The sequence below is a fragment of the Panthera pardus genome, unplaced genomic scaffold (assembly GCF_024362965.1).
Source record: "Panthera pardus isolate Hobbes unplaced genomic scaffold, ASM2436296v1 HiC_scaffold_11, whole genome shotgun sequence".
In the NCBI taxonomy this organism is placed as follows: domain Eukaryota; kingdom Metazoa; phylum Chordata; class Mammalia; order Carnivora; family Felidae; genus Panthera; species Panthera pardus.
In genome coordinates, this window is record NW_026526666.1 from 51,410,446 (window position 1) to 51,430,588 (window position 20,143).

Consider the following 20,143-nt stretch of genomic DNA (forward strand, 5'->3'; position numbering starts at 1 on the left):
CCCATGGCTAGCCAATAAGGGCCAGGGAAACACTTTCTGGCCAAAGTGAAGCTATAGTCAGAGTGGCATGCAGCAGATAGGGAAGGATGAGACTGAATAATTCAATCCACCATAGGGGGTAAATGTGAGAAACAGCTCTCAGAGAAAGATGGGATGTTGGGCAAACAATAGGTATCCAATATGGTATTATTACATAGATACAAATGTAGTAAAACCAAGTAGTAAATATTGTCAATCCCCAAATGTTACAGAGCAATTGGAAGAGAAATAGTCTCATAATGTAACAAGTACTGTACTAAGAATCTAACAGATAGAATCTCAAAGGAGAAACAATAAAAGCTGTATATAACTGAGACAATGTCATTTTGTCTATAAACTCTCTTAGTTAAGCTCCAAAGAAAGTGTCCTTGAGGATTCCAAATTAGTATCTCTTTTCCAATTGCTGCTTTTTTAGGAGTAGGTCATGCCCTCATTTAATCTCTTTGTCTATAAGAGAAAGACACTAACTAGCATGCTGCCTCCTTTTCTTTCCAGTATTGGGAAATCAAAGAGTTCACACTTATAAACACATTTAAAAAGGCAACTTATAGTACAAATTTTTACTTTCTCATTTAACAAAGTAAATCTTGGGTAATGAATTTAAGTAATTTGCCTTCTCTAGATACCTTTATACTTTATACATTTCATATGGCCTTATTTATAAGAACCTTTATATTTTGCTGAGATATCTTTCTTCAGGTAATACTGATCAGTTGTTAAAAAAAGAATGATCCAATTTGCTAGAGTTAAATCTTTGTTCATGTTTTACTCTAAAATCAATAGAAAACTTTATTAAGTCCAGAGCATAGTACTGTTCAGTAGTAAAGAATTTTCAAAGAGTTTCATTACTTCATATTATATATCTCGTATTTTCTGGTTAGCAAAATTATAGAGACATTCTTTTTTTTTAAAAACAAAAGTTTCAAATTGGAGTTGCAAGAGAAAATAGTAAAGCTGAGTAAGTTTTAAAACTGTCATTTTATTCCAACAAAGCGCATATTTTCCATAAATTTTTCCCATTACAAAAAACTCCGAAAATCTAATTTCCTTTTCTTGAACAATTGTTAACCATATTGGATCATCGCAACCACAAGTTACACAAGCACATTGATTTCTAATTATATAACTCTAAATATATGCAACTTCAGCTCTTTTTACTTTAAGTCATTTTCCCCATTTTCCCATTATGAATGTAAGACAGATCATTTAAAACAAAAAAAGATATTTTTACCATTTTGGCATGCTTGTATTTTCAATAGTCAGAATTTTTTTTACTATGCCTGATAGAAATCCAACCCAAATTACCTACATAAAAAAATGAGAATTAATGGCAAAATAATGGGGCATATTATAGAATTAGTGGAATTTTTGTGAGGAGCAGGTCACTTCAGGTATCTTGAGGAGAGAAACTTCTAGCTTGACATGATCAGGACTCATTCTTTTTTATACCATTCATCTCTCATCTGTTTAATTCTTCTAGACTTTGTTCTTTCCAAGTATTGTCCACAGAGAGGCTCAGATTACAACGTTATTCTCTACCTCAAGAATGAAGGAGTGTCTTCCTGAAAAAAATCTCAAAGAAGGATTCTGATTGCTCTATCATTGGGTCATTACTCATCCTTTAGAATAATCCCTTTTCCTGGAGAAATGAAGTATCATTGACCAGAACATGTTTGTGTTCCTATCCCTGTGGGCTATTATCCCTCTACTATAATTGAAAGTCCAACCATAGCTAATCAGAAAGAAGGAAGGGCAGTTTTCTAAGCAGAAGGGTAGCTGTTAGTAAATGAAGTTGAGGTGAGGAGAGGTACTCTGCACTGATTAAATAAATAAACAAAAAACATTAAATGTCTTCAGTCTTAATTCCCTAGAATATGGGCATGCTGAATCTCTTGGTTTCAGCCTTCTCTAGACATATCTGATGTCTGGTGATGCTCATATCCTTGGATCTGTTTACATGATGGACTTTGGTGCCTCTTTAGAAATACTTCAATCCCAGGGAATGGAATTTCATGGCACAGAACTATGGCTTAAGGACAATGGCCAAGGTAAAGGAGGATAAATGATTATGAATGCAGCACAATTTCTGTCTATCAGTCAGATTGGTTTTTGGCCAAGCCCCCATAGATTCAAGCCTGAGTCCTAGGATGAAAGGGGTACACTTAAAATGTGAGTCAATCAGAAGAGCCGTTGTACAGTGATCTCTGTGGGACACTGAAGTACAAGAAGTCAGCAGCATTCATGACAAAACTTCTGTAGTGACCTGAGGCCACACCCCAGTGTAGACATCTACACTCTCAACATCAAGTACCAGCAGCATTAGCAAAGACATTGGCAGGCACTGATAACCAGTCTGGTGAGGCAAAGACTTGGAAGGCAGCAGAATTGTCACTTTTGTCATCATGTGCATAGAAGACATGATCACATTAAGCCAGAATAGGAGCAAAGCTGTTGACTGGGCTGAGAGGTTCTTCTGTCCCACATGATGTTGACGGGACATGTAGTCATCTTGGCTCAATGGGTCTGGAATATGAAAATGGGTCATGCATGGGGCTCATAGCTTGCACTGGCTAACATTTGGGAAATCAGCTGGGACTGTTGACCAGAGTGCCTCAGTTTTCCTCCTTGTGTCTTCTCCATGGCTTGGGCTTCTGAAAGCATGTTGCCTGGTTTCCAAAGGGGAGTCTCCAAAGCAAAGAAATTAGCAACTGTAGATATTTTAAGTCCATTCTTATAAATTGCACAGTGCCACTTTTTTCCACATTCTATTGACTAAGAGTGACCATAGGGCCAGTCCACTCAATATGGGAATGGTTTGCCTAAGATATGAGCACTGGGAGGCATGGTTCACTGGGGGCTGTTTCAGCAAACTGGCTACCTCAGCCAGAGAATGTAGTTTTGTGCCTTTTTAAATGATCCTGCTTTCCCTACAAGTTATGTGGCAAATATAATAGCTACAAATATTATTCACTCGTTCGTGTATTCATTAATTCATTCAACAGATATTCAGTTATCTAATATGTGCCAGTCCCTGTGCATGGTAGTGAACATATTAACATGAGTCTGACAGTGAAATGAATTCTGACATGGGAATAAAGAGCTACATGCAGTGCATAAGGTCTAGAAAAGAGTGGGTCCTGGGAACACAGAAAAGAGGAGATGGAACAAAGTGTCAGGGAGGATTTCTTCCTAAAAGGCAACAACTTCCTAAAAGTTGAATTTCTAAAGATGCATAGGAGAGACATTCCCAGGAGGAGCAGCATATTAGAAAAGCAGAATAAGGTACCTTTGAGAACCTGAATGGGATGAATATAAGCCTGAGGGGAGTGGCCAGTGAGGTAAGTGTTAATCAGGTTTTTCAAGCATCCTAGAGCCCATGCTGTGGAATTAGGATATTATCTGCTGGGGAATGGGAAACCATTTAAAAATTTCAAGTGAGAACAGGGAATTAATATAATATTATTTTAGAAGGGTCACTCTGGCTGCACAGTGGAATATGCATGGGAGATGGCTAAGGATGGGTGCAAGAAGATCAGTTACTTAGAGGCTGTCCCAGCTAGAGAGACAATGAGGACTTAGTCTCTGGCAGTGTGGAAAGAACAGAGAGGAAGAAGAATTAAGGAGGAATGAGATTTGCTGATTGGTTGGATGTGGAGAGTAAAGGAGAGGGAGGAATTTATTGGTATATTGCCTGTATCAGTCAGGACAGGCTAGGATACACTGTGCTCATAACAAACCCAGAAATTTCCAGAGCTTACCACAGAAGTTTTATCCTTAGTCATATGGAGTCTCTTTCATCTTGTAGCTATGCCATCTGGAATTCATGGCCTCTAAGGTTGCCATAGCTGAGGAACAAAGAGATCGAGAGGAACACCATTTTTTAAGTGCCATGGCCTGGAAGAAACATACATTACTTGCATTCACATTTCATTGGCCAGAACTAGATAGATGGCCCCAACCTAATTGCAAGGCAGGTGGGAAAATTGTTAGACACATATGGATATTTGGTGCTATTATCACTAACAGTGTGGATTAGTAGTATGGGCTCTGAAAACATACAGCCTGAGTTTAAATCCCACTTCCTCTACTTACTAGCCATATAGCTATGGACAAGTCTCTGTTCCTCATTTGTAAAATGATCTGAACAATAGTACTTACTTGTTTTGAGTATTAAAAAGGTGACACACATAAAAGACTCAGTGCCTGGGACAAGGTAGGAACTCAATTAGTAATATTATTATTCACATTAAAATCATTTTAATATGTCACTCTCAATGATGGGACCTCCAGTGGAGATGTTTAATAGGTAATCACAAAAATAAAACTAGAGCTTCAGAGAGAGTTGGGGCTGGGAATATAAGTCTAGGAATTATCAGTAAGTGGGAGGAGGTGAAACACTTTAGATATGGGTGAGATTGCTTAGGGGCGGTGACTAGGTTGAAGGAAAATAGAAGTTTGAAGATAAAACCCTGGATAATACCAACATTTAAAAAATGAGGAGACAGTGGTGTGCCTAGGTGGTTCAGTTGGTTAAGTGTCTGACTTCGGCTAAGGTCATGATCTCACAGTTTGTGGGTTAGAGCCCCACGTCTGGCTCTGTGCTGACAGCTTGGAGCCTGGAGCCTGCTTTGGATTCTGTGTCTCCCTCTCTCTCTGCCCCTCAGCTGCTTGTATCATGTCTCTCTTTCTCTGTCAAAAATAAATAAACATTAAAATAATTTTTTTTAAATGAGGCGAGAAAGAAGAGCCCACAGTAGAAACAATCTAATCAGTAGGAGGAAACCAAAAGGAAGTAGAAAAGGGAGTTTGAGAACATATCGATCCTTTTATTTATTTATTTTTTTGAGAGCTTATCAGTCCTCTTAGCATTAATAATAATTTATCAATGTTTAATTTTACATTTAGTTCAAAGATAATGATGTTATTTTATACAAGCTTTTTTTAAAAAGGTCTGTTTATTTATTTTGAGAGAGAGAAAGAGAAGCAGAGGGAGCCAGATTCTGGGCTTGATCTCACAAACTTGTGAGATCATGATCTGAGCAGAAAACAAGAGTCAGATGCTTAACTGACTGAGCCAACCAGGTGCTCCTTATACAAGCTTATGATTAAGTGTACTTAATAGAGTTTTTAATTTATCATTGTTAGGTAGTGTAAGAAGAAATATGAGTATAACACAAGAAATGAATACAGAAAAATGGTTATCATTATCAGCATTTATAATAATTTTTGGTCAGCATTTTGGTTAGGAAAACAGCTCCTCTCTTACTGAAAAGAAAGATATTTTTGTTTCTATAAAAAATGCCAATATAAAGAGAGACAAATCAGGCCTTAAGTAGCAGTAAAGAGATACACAAAGTAAGAAAGTGGTTTAAGTATTAATTCAACAGTTTCACTGCACTGTAATAGTAATTTCATGACTATAATAGGTATAAAAATGGTCAGGGCTAGGGGGAGAAGGGAAGCACTCTTACAATATAGTAACAGTAGCTTAATCTCCAACTGGAGAAGGGCACATTCTGGGGAAGTGTTTTGGGGCCATTATTATGAGATATTCAGTGTCATTTGAAGACTTTCTTTCCCTTTCTTTCTTCCTTCCTTCCTTCCTTCCTTCCTTCTTTCCTCCCTTCCTCCCTTCCTCCCTTCCTCCCTTCCTTCCTTCCATCTAAACTTTGGTAAACTGCCACCAAGAGGTAGGAAGATGTATATAAGTAAGAGAATATAATTTTTCTCTTCATTTTATTCTATTGAAAATACTTATCTTCTGAAACTGTGTTTTATTTATTGAAGCTACACACATGCACAGACACACATGATATTATTTATTGGTCCCCATGGTCAATTTTGTTGATGTCCTGCCTATATATTCCTTCAGTCTACTCCTAAAGGTCACCTGCAGCTTCATGGAGAATTTCTTTATATTCCAGTGACATCTTATTTCAGTCATCTGTGGTCTCAAAAGTGAGCTCAGCCCATTTGTGGGCAGGGTGGAAGTGCCAGGGATATAATGACACAGAATAACCATCATTCAATGAGGGATGAGTGTTATAGATAAATACCCTAGCTTCTTCACCCATAGAAGGGACAATTCTGTTGTGTGTTCTACATCAATTCCAACAGCTCTCAGAGCTACCCAGGGGAACTGAGCCCCAGTTGCCAGCAGCAGTGACCTACTCATTAACATATTAAATTTTCTTTTTCCCTTGCTTCACTACCTCATCACACTTCCTGGGATTACTTGCTAAGTAAACTCCTTGTACTGAAATCTTTGTCTTTGCTTGGTCTGCTTTTGGGACAATGCAAATAAGATCGTAGAACCCTTTGTTTATTATTTTTTTTAATGTTTATTGTTTTTGAGAGACAGAGCGTGAGTGGGAGAGGAGCAGAGAGAGAGGGAGACACAGAATCTGAAGCAGACTCCAGGCTCTGAACTGTCAGCACAGAGCCTGATGTGGGGCTCGAGCCCACAAACTGTGAGATCATGATCTGAACTGAAGTTGGATGCTTAACCGGCTGAGCCACCCAGGCGCCAACAGTAGAACACTTTGTAATGATCTTTATATTTTCATGATCTATTCACCTTTAATTTTACTTTTGAAGGAAAAATTCTTCCCAGCACTATATCCCAAGTTATGCTACTCATTTCAAACAATCTCAAGATTGCCTATCTCTTAGGAGACTGTCCAATTTGTCTTGAGTCACAGACAGGATATTACACTCTACTTACTCTACATGAAGCACATGTATAGCTTTTGATTTTGTTATGCTGGGGAGGGTGGGGAGGAGGAGAAAGATCCTGGCTTTGAAAGGAAAATAAAAACATCCTCTCACTACCTAAGTAACTTTGTCAAATTACTTCATCTATCTGAGTGTCAGTTTTTTTGTCTATGAAATGGGGATAATAATACCTTTTTCTTAAGCTTGTGGGGATGATTGAACACAGTTCAATCAACAGTGATTTATTTCTGGGGAGCCTAGGTGGCTCAGTCAGTTAAGCCTCCAACTCTTGATTTCAGCTCAGGTCATGATCTCATGGTTCATGGGTTTGAACCCTGCATGGGGATCCATGCTGACAGTGAGGAGCCTGCTTGTGATTCTCACTCTCTCCCTGTCTCTCTGCCCCTCCCCTATTTGCATGTGCCCTCTCTCTCAAAATAAATATTAAACTTTTTTAAAAAGTGGTTACTTTTTAAATGAAATAACAGAAACAAAACATCTAGCAAAATACCTCATACATGTGTCTTTGCTCTTTCTCCCTGCCCTCTTTCTCTTAAAGTTTCACCTTCTTTCTCTAAATAGTACCAAAAAGAAAATAACAAAAGAGCTATCCAGGACATATTCTTATATGTACCATAAAACCCTCCATGATTATTAAAGAATTTATTTGCTCTTTAATCCCCTCCCCCACCTATTCAGTTCATTCTGATTTCTCTCTCCTTCTTCCCTTCCTCCTGCCTTCTCTATCAACACTCCCTTATCCACCTTTGCCTGGTTCGTCACTGGTCTATGAGGGCTATAATAATATTTTTCTAATTTGGTTTTAGAGTATTTTTTTAAATATTTTAAAATAATAAGACAGATTTCTGAGAACTTTTAAAAAAAGTAACAGAATCCCTTGCAAAATTTCAAATAAAACATATAAATATTTCAAACTCACATTAAACTGCTTTTCTGTCACTGTTCTAGAAGAGTTGAAAAGCTGATTTTGGAATTATAATAAGATTCCGAATGCTAACTTAATCTAAGCAGGAATTTTATGTTCAATTCAGCATTAGAGACTCTATTTCAATTTAATTGGATGTATCCTCACTAGTTTTGAGTAATAAAAATATTTACATTTGATTTTGAGTCATAGGAATAACTAATCTATTATTTCCACGGTAGGATACAATCAAAACTTAGTAGTTTTGAAGTCAGAGCTAAAATGTCTTGCTCATTTCAGATTTTTCCTGCCTTACGAAGAAAACAGATTGCCTTATTGTATTTGTAAACTATCTTGGAGAGCAGGCCAATTGGAGAGGCTCCAGCTCTTATTCACACAAAAGCATCTTGGCTCCTCCCTCAGGAAAAAGTGTCACAGCCTGGAACAGAGAACAGAAGCATTTGAAAGGTGATTGCTTGAAAATTATCAATTATCTTTCTTTTGTCTACTTTCAGCTTTTCTATTTTCTATTGGTTTATCCTTTACTTTTAAAATCATTAAGTTATTATTGTTTTAATCTTTAGCTTTATGTACTTTTGTAAAAACTTTTTTGGGGTGTTAAATGGAAAGACATTTTAAACTTTTTATTTTAAAAGGCTTTTGACTTTCCAAATCTCACAAGAAGGAAAGAAAACTTAAGGCCATACTGAAGTTTTTAAATAACTCTTTGGCTGCAAAAATAATACATATTTATATGTATTCTCTAGGTGTTAGTCTTTGTGCATTTAGGAAAAACAAGAGTAACAGCAGTAAAAAATTTCTAAGATACAATTTTACCACCCCAAGGTAACCATCTTTTAGGATGTTTTATCACAGTTCTTTTTCTGTGAACAGAGACCCATATTTTATTTTGTCAAAAAGAAAATAATTCTATGTCTAAAGTCTTACAATATGTTTTTTTCAACTAACAATATCATAAATATTTCCCTAGATAATTAATATTCCTTTATATCACTTTTAATATGTACATCATATGTAACATCAAATGGCTAGATAAGAATTTAGATGAGAAAATCTAAAAATAGGGGTGCCTGGGTGGCTCAGTCAGTTAAACATCCAACTTCCGCTCAGGTCATGATCTCACGGTTTGTGGGTTTGAGCCCCATGTAACGTAACGTTTGTGTTAACAGCATGGAGCCTGCTTTGGACACTGTCTCCCTCCTTCTCTGCCCCGCCTCTGCTTGCTCTTTGTCTTCCTCTCTCTCAAAAATAATAAAATAAAACAGAAAAAGAAAGAAAGAAAGAAAGAAAGAAAGAAAGAAAGAAAGAAAGAAAGAAAGAAAGAAAGAAAAAGAAAAAGAAAGAAAGACAATTGAGAGGGAGTTAAGATGGTGGAGAAGTAGGGAGACCCGGATTTTCCTCGTCCCTCAGACACAGCTGTATTGAGGTCAGATCACTTGGAACATCCAGGAAATCAGTCTGCCGAGTACAGAAGGATCTCCACAGTTGGAAGGAGACAGCTTGGCAGGATCGAGGTGTGTGTATGTGAATTGCGGGAGATAAAACGGCATAGGCACAAAGGGGAGGGAACTTTTTCTGTGGAGAAACAAAAGGGAGAGAGAGAGAGAGGTGTGAAAGTGCAGCATCGAGTTAGGACAAGAGAAAACCTCTCTGGACCATGGACTGTGGAATGAGAAATATGGAGAGTTCCAGTTTCTTTTTTGCAAACAGCCTTAGGGGCTGAAACTTGAGGTTCAGAAGTGTGTGGCTTTCTCCAGAGCAAAACCGGGAGCCTTGGCTCATGCTCCTGGGAAGTGGGAGTCAGCCCCAGAGTGCATAGTTCAGTGTAGCAATCTCAGGGGTTCACTGGGAGAGAACAGTTCCCTTCCTCAAGTACTTTGGGAAGAGGCTTTATTGCCCTTCCAAGGACAAAAGACCCTGCAGGTGCCAACCAAAGGCCTTTTATCAGCAGGCCAGAGTGGCTCTATTCTGGAACAGGGGAGAGGAACCACACCCAGCTGGGTCCTTTAAGGTTTTGCATTTGACTCCCAGCTGAGTGCCTACAAAGATCGGGAGACTGTGGAGTAGAGCAAGCCGACTGCTCTCACTATTCTGTAAGGGCTGCCTGAACAGCATGGGTAGAGATATCTGGTCAGGGGGAAGAGATGTTCATTTTACCTTCAACACCAACGTGGTGGGACATCAGAGAGCAGCACAGTGGCCTCCAGTGGAGGCGGGACATGCTTACACAAAACCCCGCCACTCTGGACCTGGCAACTGCTTATCTACTGGAGAAAAACTGACACTAAGTGAACCAGATGGCCTCTCCTCCAAACCAGCACAGTCACTAGTCCCAGGCATCTACAGACAACTGTTTTTTTGTTTTGTATTTTAGTTTAATTTATTTTATTTTTATTTTTACCCTTTTATTATTTTTCTTTTGGAATCAGGCTTATAGTTTCTGATTTGTTTTTGGTCAGTTCTTATTATATGTGTATATATGTGTGTATATATATACATATATATATATATATATATATATATATATACATATACATATATACACACACACACATTAAACAATTATATATATATATATATATATATATATATATATATATATATATATATGAAATAATTATGCATCTCGGGGCGCCTGGGTGGCTCAGTCAGTTGAGTGTCTGACTTCAGCTCAGGTCATCATCTCGCAGTCTGTGAGTTCGAGCCCCACATTGGGCTCTGTGCTGACAGCTCAGAGCCTGGAGCCTGCTTCAGATTCTGTGTCTCCCTCTCTCTCTGCCCCTCCCCCATTCATGCTCTGTCTCTCTCTCTCTCTCTCTGTCAAAAATAAATAAACATTAAAAAAATTTTTAAATAATTATATATCTAAATGTTTTATCAAGCATTTTTATTCTATTCTTTTTCCACCTTTTCTCTTTCTTCTTTATTTTCCTTTCTCTTTCTCTGGATTTAGACTTTACTTTTTTGATTCTCTGTTTCATCTTCTTTTCGCCCCCTTCATTTTTCTCTTTTTCTGGGATCAGGCTCCTGCCCCCCTCCCCCACTTTTCCTTTCCCTACCCCACACCGCCAGATTTACTTGAACAAACAAATCAAAGCATTCCTGGTAAAAGGTCCAAACACTCCACCACTACAAGCAAGGAGGAGCTTTACAGAGGACTGACCAGTGGGACAGAGCAGCCAAAATGCAACAGCAGAGTGCATGCAACATACACCAAAAACACTTCCTGAAGTGACAGGACCTGGACAGTGTATGATCCCTTCTTAATATGAAAGTACTGGTAGGCTCAGGACAGACAACAAGAATTTAAAACACCCAGGGGTGCCTGGGTGGCTCAGTTGATTGGGCATCTGGCCTTAGCTCAGGTCATGATCTCATGGTTCATGGGTTCAAGCCCTGCATCAGGATCTGTACTGACAGCTCAGAGCCTAGAGCCTGCTTCAGGTTCTGTGTCTCCCTCTCTCTCTGCCCCTCCCCAACTTGCACTCTGTCTCTTTTTTAAAAAAAATTAAAATACTCAAAAGACAGAAACTTAGACAAAATGACAAAACAGAGGAATTCTCCCCAAAAGAAAGTTCAAGAAGAAATCACAGCCAGAAAATTGTTCAAAACAGATATAAACAATATATGTTGAAAAAGAATTTAGGATAAGTCATAAGACTAATAGCTGAGCTTGAAAGAAGCATAGAAGACACCAGAGAAACTTTTGCTGCAGAGATCAAAGACCTCAAAACTAGTCACGATGAATTAAAAAATGCTATAACTGAGATGCAAAATAAACTAAATACAGTGACAGTGAGGATGGAATAAGCAGAGGAGAGAATAGGTGAAATAGAAGATAACATGGAAAATAATGAAGCTGAAAATAAGAGGGAAAGGAAATTACTAGATCACAAGGGGAGAATTAGAGAGCTGAGTGATCCCATGGAATGAAACAATATCCAAATCATATGAATTCCAAAAGAGTGGGAGAAAGAGGCTGTGGATTTATTTGAGCAAATTATAGCTGAGAACTTCCCTCATCTGGGGATGGAAACAGGCATCCAAGTCCAAGAGGCACAGAGAACTCCCTTCAAAATCAACAAACATAGGTCAAAACCATGACATATCATAGTGAAACTGGCAAAATGCAAAGATAAACAGAGAATTCTGAAAGCAGCTAGGGACAAATGGGCCTTAACCTACAAGGGTAGACACATAAGGGTAGTAGCAGACCTGTCCACTGAAATGTGGCAGGCCAGAAGGGAGTGGCAGGAAATATTCAATGTGCTGAATGGGAAAAATATGCAACCAAGACTCCTTTATCCAGCAAGGCTGTCATTCAGAATAGAGAGACAAACGCTTCCCCAGACAAACAAAAACTAAAGGAGTTTGTGACCACTAAACCAGCCCTACAAGAGATCCTAAGGGGGACTCTGTGAGTGGAAAACAGCAAAGACTGTGAAGAACCAGAGACATCACAACAAACATGAAATCTACAGATAACACAATGGCAGTGAATTCATATCTTTCAATAATCACTCTGATGTAAATGGACTAAATGCCCCAATCAAAGGTATAGAGTATCAGAATGGATAAGAAAACAAGACCTGGGGTGCTGGGTGGCTCAGTCAGTTAAGCGTCCGACTTCAGGTCAGGTCATGATCTCACAGTCTGTGAGTTCAAGCCCCGTGTCAGGCTCTGTGCTAACAGCTCAGAGCCTGGAGCCTGCTTCAGATTCTGTGTCTCCCTCTCTCTCTGCCCCTCCCCTGCTCATGCTCTGTCTCTCTCTGTCTCAAAAATAAATAGAAAAACATCAAAAATTAAAAAAAAAAAAACAAACAAGACCCATCAATATGCTGCCTAAAAGAGACTAATTTTAAACTCAAGGACAACTGCAGATTGAAAGTGAGGGGATGGAGAACAATCTATCACACTAATGGACACCAAAAAAAGAAAGAAAAAAAGCTGCTGTAGTCGTACTTATATCAACAAGCTAGATTTTAAACCAAAGACTGTAACAAGGGATGAAGAAAGGCACTATATCATAATTAAGGGGTTTATCCATTAAGAAGAGCTAATAATTTTAAGTGTTTATGCCCCAATGTGTAAGCACCCAAATATGTAAGTCAATTAATCACAATCATAAATAAATGTATAGGTAACAATACCATGGTTGTAGGGGACTTAAATACTCTACTTATAGCAATGGACAGATCATCTAGGCAGAAAATCAATAAGGAAACAATGGCTCTGAGTGACACATTGGACTGGATGGACTTAACACATATATTCAGAACATTTCATCCTAAAGCAGCAGAATATACATTTTTCTTGAATGCACACAGAACATTCTCCAAAATAGATCACATACTGAGTCACGAAACAGCTCTCAACAGATAAGGAAAGGTAGAGATCATACCATGCATATTTTCATATCACAAAGCTATGAAACTTGAAATCAACCACAAGAAAAAATCTGGAAAGCCCCCAAATGCATGGAGGTTAAAGAACATCCTACTAAAGAATGAATGGGTTAAAAAGGAAGTGAAAGAAACATTTAAAAATACATGGAAGTAAATGAAAATGAAACATGACAGTCCAAATCCTTTAGGATGCAGCAAAGGCAATCCTAAGTGGAAAATACATTGCAATTCAGGCCTATCTCCAGAAGCAAAAACAGGTCCCAAACACATAGTCTAACCTTACACTTGAAGGACCTAGAAAAGGAGCAGTAAATAACACCCAAAGCCAGTAGAAAAAGGGATATGATAAAGATTAGAGCAGAAATAAACAAGATAGAATCCAAAAAAAAAAGAGATCAATGAACAGATCAATGAAACTGAGAGCTGGTTTTTTGAAAGAATAAACAAAATTGATAACCCGCTAGCCAGACTTCTCAAAAAGAAAAGAGAGAGGACCTAAATAGATAAAATCACAAATGAAAGAGGAATGATCACAGCTAACACCATGAAATACAAACAATTATAAGAGAATACTATGAAAAATTATATGCCAACAAATGGGACAATCTGGAAGAAATGGACAAATTCCTAGACGTTCACACACTACCAAAACTCAAATGGGAAGAAATAGAAAATTTGAGTAGACCCATAACCAGTAAAGAAATTGAATCAATTATCAAAATCTCCCAACAAATAAGAGTCCTGGGCCAGATGGCTCCCCAGGGGGATTCTACCAGACATTTAAAACAGAGTTAATACCCATTGTTCTCAAACTGTTCCAAAAAATTGAAATGGAAGGAAAGTCTCCAAACTCATTCTATGAAGCCAGCATTACCTTGATTCCAAAACCAGACAAAGACCGCACTAAGAAGAATTACAGGCCAACATCCCTGATGAACCTGGGTGCAAAAATTTTCAACAAGATACTAGCAAATTGAATTCAACTCTACATTTAAAGAATTACTCACCATGATCAAGTGGGCTTTACTCCTGGGCTGCAGGGCTGGTTTAAAATTCACAAATCAATCAATGTGATACACCATTTTAATGGAAGAAAGGATGAGAATGATATGATCCTGTCAATAGATGCAGAAAAAGCATTTGACAAAATACAGCATCGTTTCTTGATAAAAAACCCTCAAGAAAGTTGGGATAGAAAGAACATACCTTAACATAATAAAATCCATATATGAAAGGCCCACAGCTAATATCATCCTCAATGGGGAAAACTGAGAGCTTCCCCCTGAGATCAGGAACAAGATAGGGATGTCCATTCTCACCATTCTTGTTCAACATAGTGTTGGAAGTCCTAGCCTCAGCAATCAGACAACAAAATGAAATAAAAGCATCCAAATTGTCAAATAAGAATCAAACTTTCACTTTTCTCAGATAACATAATACTCTACATGGAAAACCGAAAAGACTCCACCAAAAAACTAGTAGAGCTGATACAGGAATTCAGCAAAGTTGCAGCATATAAAATCAATGTACAGAAATTGGTTGCATTTCTATACACCAATAATGAAGCAGCAGAAAGAGATAAAAGTAATTGATCCCATTTATAATTGCACCAAGAACCGTAAAATACCTAGGAATAAACTTAACCAAAGAGTTAAAAGATCTGTATGCTGAAAACTATAGAAAGCTCATGAAAGAAATTGAAGAAGACACAAAGAAATGGAAAAACATTCCATGCTCATGGATTGGAAGAACAAATACTGTTAAAGTGTCGATACTACCCAAAGCAATCTACACATTCAATGCAATCCTTTTCAAAATACCACCAGCATTCTTCACAGAGCTAGAACAAACAATCCTAAAATTTGCATAGAACCACAAAAGACCCCCAAATAGCCGAAGTAATGTTGAAAAAGAAAACCAAAGCTGGAAGCATCACAATCCCAGACTTCAAGCTGTATTACAAAGCTGTGATCATCAAGACAGTATGGTAGTGACACAAAAACAGACACAGAGATCAATGGAAGAGAATAGAGAACCCAGAAATGGACCCACAAATATATGGCCAATGAATCTTTGACAAAGCAGGAAAGAGAAACCAATGGAAAAAAGACAGTTTCTTAGCAAATGGTGCTGGGAGAACTGTACAGCAATATGCAGAAGAGTGAAAGTGGACCACTTTCTTACACCAAACACAAAAATATATTCAAAATGGATGAAAGACCTAAATGTGTGACAGGAAACCCTTAAAATCCTACAGGATAAAAGAGGCAGCAACCTCTTTGACCTAGGCTGCAGCAACTTCTTATTTGACATGTCTCTGAAGACAAGGGAAATAAAAGCAAACATGAACTGTTGGGACCTTCTGCACAGCAAAGGAAACAATCAACAAAACTAAAAGGCAACCAGTGGAATGGGAGAAGGTATTTGCAAATGATATATCTGCCAAATAGTTAATATCCAAAATCTATAAAGAACTTACCAAACTCAATACCCAGAAAAACAAATAACCCAGTAAAGAAACAGGCAGACAACATGAACAGACATCTTTCGAAAGAAGACATCCAGATGGCTAACAAACACATGAAAAGATGCTCCACATCACTCATCATCAGGGAAATACAAATCAAAACCACAATGAAATACCACATTACACCAGTCAGAATGGCTAAAATGAACAACTCAGGAAACAACAGATATTGGCAAGGATGTGGATAAAGGGGAACCCTTCTGCACTGTTGGTGAGAATGCAAACTAGTGCAGCCACTCTGGAAAATAGTATGGAGGTTCCTCAAAAAGTTAAAAATAGAACTACCCTATGATCCAGAAATTGCACTACTAGGAATTTATTCAAAGGATACAAAAATGCTGATTCGAAGGGTCACATGCACCCCGATGTTTATAGCAGCACTATCAACAATAACCAAATTACGGAAAGAATTCAAATGTCCATCAACTGATGAATGGATTAAGATGTGGTATATAGAGGCGCCTGGGTGGCTCAGTTGGTTGAGCGTCCAACTTCAGCTCAGGTTGTGACCTCACACTCCATGAGTTCGAGCCCCAAGTCAGGCTCTGTGCTGACAGCTCAGAGCCTGGAGCCCGCTTCAGATTCTGTGTCTCCCCCTCTCTCTGCCCCTCCCCTGCTCATGCTCTGTCTCTCTCTGTCTCAAAAATAAATAAAAACATTAAAAAAATTTTTAAAAAGATGTGGTATATATACACAGTGAAATACTACTTGGTGATGCAAAAGAATGAAATCTTGCCATTTGCAACAATGTGGATGTAACTGGAGGGTTTTATGCTAAATGAAATAAGTCAGTCAGAGAAAGAGATATATCATATGATTTCACTCATATGTGGAATTTGAGAAACTCAACATATGAACATAGGGGAAGGGAAGGAAAAATAAGATAAAAACAGAGAGGGAGGCAAACCATAAGAGACTCTTAACTACAAAGAACAAACTGAGGGTTGCTGGAGGGGGTGGTGGGTTAAATGCGTGACAGGCATTAAGGAGGGCACTTTTCAGGATGAGCACTGGGTGTCATACATAAGAGATGAATCACTGGGTTCTACTCCTGAAGCCAAGACTACGCTGTATGTTAACTAACTTGAAAGTAAATAAATAAATAAATAATCTAAAAATAGTAGTAAAGATCATAGATTTTGGAAATAAATACAACTGGGTTTGAATTCTGAATCTGCCACTTAATAGCTTTATGATTTTTTTCCCTCCCCACCCCTATCCAGTAGGTTTATTATTTTGATCAAGAGGTTTAACATCTCTGAATCAAATTTTTAAATCTATAAAATAAAAACTGAATGAGACAATGTATGTGAAATTCAGTAGACCATTTGATAGACAATAAAGTTAATAAATGGGAATTCAACAATTAAATAATAGATGCCAGTAATCTACTTTCAATTTTTCACACTTATAAAGTATATTGTTACATTTACATCATTATTTCTAATTCTTTGTGGATTTCTATGATTAATTCCCAAATATAAATTCTTGGAAGTGGAATTGTGGGTCAAAGGTTATATATTTTTTGAGGTAAATTGTAAGTTACCATCCTGACAATTTACATTTGCACCAGCAGAGCATAGGTATACATGTGTCTCTGTTCCTTTCTCCAACTTGCCAATACAAGGGAGAGAGTTATATTTTGTTGGTTTAATGAATACGCCTTTGATAAGTTTGTTGATATTAAAAATATAATTAATGGTTATTTGTAGGTATTATTTTGCAAATGAACAGTTTATATGCAACACATATTTTTTCTCCCAGTATGGCGTTTGTCTTTTTTTCAAGATTTGTAAGATTTTTAAGATACTCTGTGTTTACACATGTTAGGTAGTTTTCCAAGTGCAATATATTTTAAATTTTTGTTATGATGTTTTTGACATGCAGAAGTTTTAAATATGAAGTCAGGTCTGACAATCTTTTACTCTAAATATTATGTTTTTGCATGCATAGCAGGCAAAAAATTTTAAGATGCTATACTAAGGGATGTGTTTAAAATTGTGGTCTTTAATAGGAGGAAAGGATTTATAGAGAAAAAGTCTAGGATTTAATAATCGAAATGCTTGAGAGTATGTATTTTCGTATTACTATAAAATCTGGTGCAGGTAGCCATTTTGAATTATGTTGTGTGGCCTTTGTGCGGATAGTGAGAAGGCTAAGGGGCACAGAAACCGAAAGGAAGTTTTGGGTTATCTGCCTTTTGCTAGGCACTATGCTTGGCACTTCAGACTGTTAAATCATTTAATTCTCAGATTGGCCCATGAGATCATTAATCTCCTAATTTTACCATTTCCATTTATTTGACAAATATTTGTTGAGCACAGTATCTGTTTTTAGACTTCCTCTTGTAGAAAGTGAAAAATAAATCCAAACTAATTTATGCACAAAGAGAATTTATTTAATCATGTAAGCTGACAAGGTCTAGCAGTGGCTCGAGCATCAGTGGTAGATTCACCCTGGGCTCAGATGATACCACCAATATCCAATCTTTCAGTTTGTTTCCTTTGGATTGACTCCATTCTCAGGCTATTTGTGGTGGCCCCCAAAGCCCACAACAGATAGGAGAAGAGAGAGAATCTGCTTTCCTGGAGGTTCGATGTCTCAGAATTGAACTTTCTGGGTTCTAATTGACTTCACCTGAGTCATATGTCCCTTCCTGAGCCAGTCACTGTGGTTAGAGAGTTGTGGCCAGTGGTCTCATTGGTATTGCATAGATAAAGTGCTCCTCCCTTGGGACCACAGGGTTGAATAAGTTCTTCTAAAGTGCCTGTGCAGAGGGAGCAGCATGAACAAAGACACAGAGATAAGAAAAACCTGGAACATCTGAAAAACTTACATTAACTGGTAAGGTTGTTACTTTGTGTACCATAGGTTGGCTGAGACAAAGCTATAAAGGGAATCAGAACTCAGTTCAACATAGACAAGACTCAGATGATATAAGGTTTCATATTCTATGTTGTATAATTTTGACTGTATTCTGAGGGCATTGTCAAGCCCAGGAAAGGAATGAAGGGAGGAAAAGAAAAACAGGAAAGAATTCTAGGGTACAATAATATTTGAGGAGTGAGCAGAGGAATAGAGGAAAGTAATAAGGAAATTGGCAGTAAGGCAGGAGAAGTAGGAGAGAGTGGGATCATTGAAGCCAAGGGATGAGAATGTTTCAAAAAACCAGAATTAGAAGTGTCGAATTCAGAACAAAGATCAAATAACAGGGTCTGAAAGATGTCTGTTGGGTTTGCAAATGAAAAAGATGGGATTAAGGGGTGATTAAGGGACCAAAGAGCTTACTATCTGGAAGGAAGAGACTAATGGACTAAAGGGGTAAGAGATTGTGTGATCAGAGATCTATCAGAGCTCAAGATTAAAGAGTTACAGTTTTAGAGGATAAAGAAGTAAAGATAGCTTTAATTTGGTAGGTGAATGAGTTTAGAGGCAAAACTTTTGCCTTCATGGATTTAATATGGAAAGGAAGACTGACATTCCTAAATTGGTAAAAGTGGGAAATGACTGGAAATTTGTTAGTAAGTAGGTGTGGAGAGATGGTTGGCATGAATCTCATAAGAGGAGGCCTCTCCTAAGAAAGAGGAATAATAAAGATATAAAAGGGACAATAGGGAGGCTGAAGAATAGTGACATGTCTCTCAGACCTCATGGTTTTTGTGGGGCAAGAAAGGAAATGCTCCCTTCTCCAGAGAGGACAGAAGATGGGGATGGGGAATTTCAGGCTTTTCACCATTTCAAAATGGGTAAATAAAAATTTGGATACTTTCAAAACCAAATAGAGTGGGTGTGTAGGAAAGAATTTATAATAAAGAATCTTTTGCTCAAAGAAAATTCTGACCTTTGCCCTGGCTTCTAGGGGGTAATCTTTGAGTCCTAGGGGTATTGTGCCTGATAGAATTTCTTTGTTTGCTTAGGGGCCTTGGGTCATACTGAATAGTCTAACAGTGTGATTTAGTGTGGAGGCCTGGCTACACCCATTTAGTCTTAAGGTGGGGGCTGGCCACTGCAGAAAGGTCAACAATGTGACTTAAGGTGGGTGCTTTGGGTCAAATGGAAACTGAGATTAACCATGCAGGGCAATCAATCAGTCAAACATCCCTATATGATGAAGCCCCACTAAAAACTCTGGACACGAAGCTTAGGTAAGCTTCCCTGGTTGACAATACTTCATATGTATTGTCATATATCCATACTGGAAGAGTAACCTGTCCTGACTCCATAGGAGGAGACAACAGAAGCTCTGCATTTAGTCCTTCTCCTGAACTCTGTCCTATGCACTTTTTCCCTTGGCTGACTCTAATCTGTATAGTTTCCCTGTGTCCTGAATATAATAGCTTTCATGATCTCATTCAGTAATTACTTGTTGAATTTAACTGAAAGAATCCATTTCAGTTGTTTGATGTACATCTTACCAAATGTTTTCTATTAAAGAGAAAATATTTTGCATTATATTAATAGTTACTAATTGTATGTTGCAGACATAATGTAAATTCTTTGAGTTTTATCATT

At 37.8% G+C, this 20,143-nt stretch overlaps 1 protein-coding gene across 1 annotated transcript in view; it reads left to right on the forward strand.

Annotated features, from left to right (window-relative positions):
• Positions 1-7,982: 7,982 nt before the first annotated feature.
• The window catches only part of CUNH1orf141 (chromosome unknown C1orf141 homolog), a 64,126-nt gene continuing 51,965 nt past the window's right edge, over positions 7,983-20,143 (forward strand). Inside the window, exon 1 of the mRNA XM_053894203.1 lies at positions 7,983-8,146. The gene's annotated coding sequence lies outside the window, so the exon portion shown is untranslated. The remainder of the gene's footprint in view (positions 8,147-20,143) is intronic.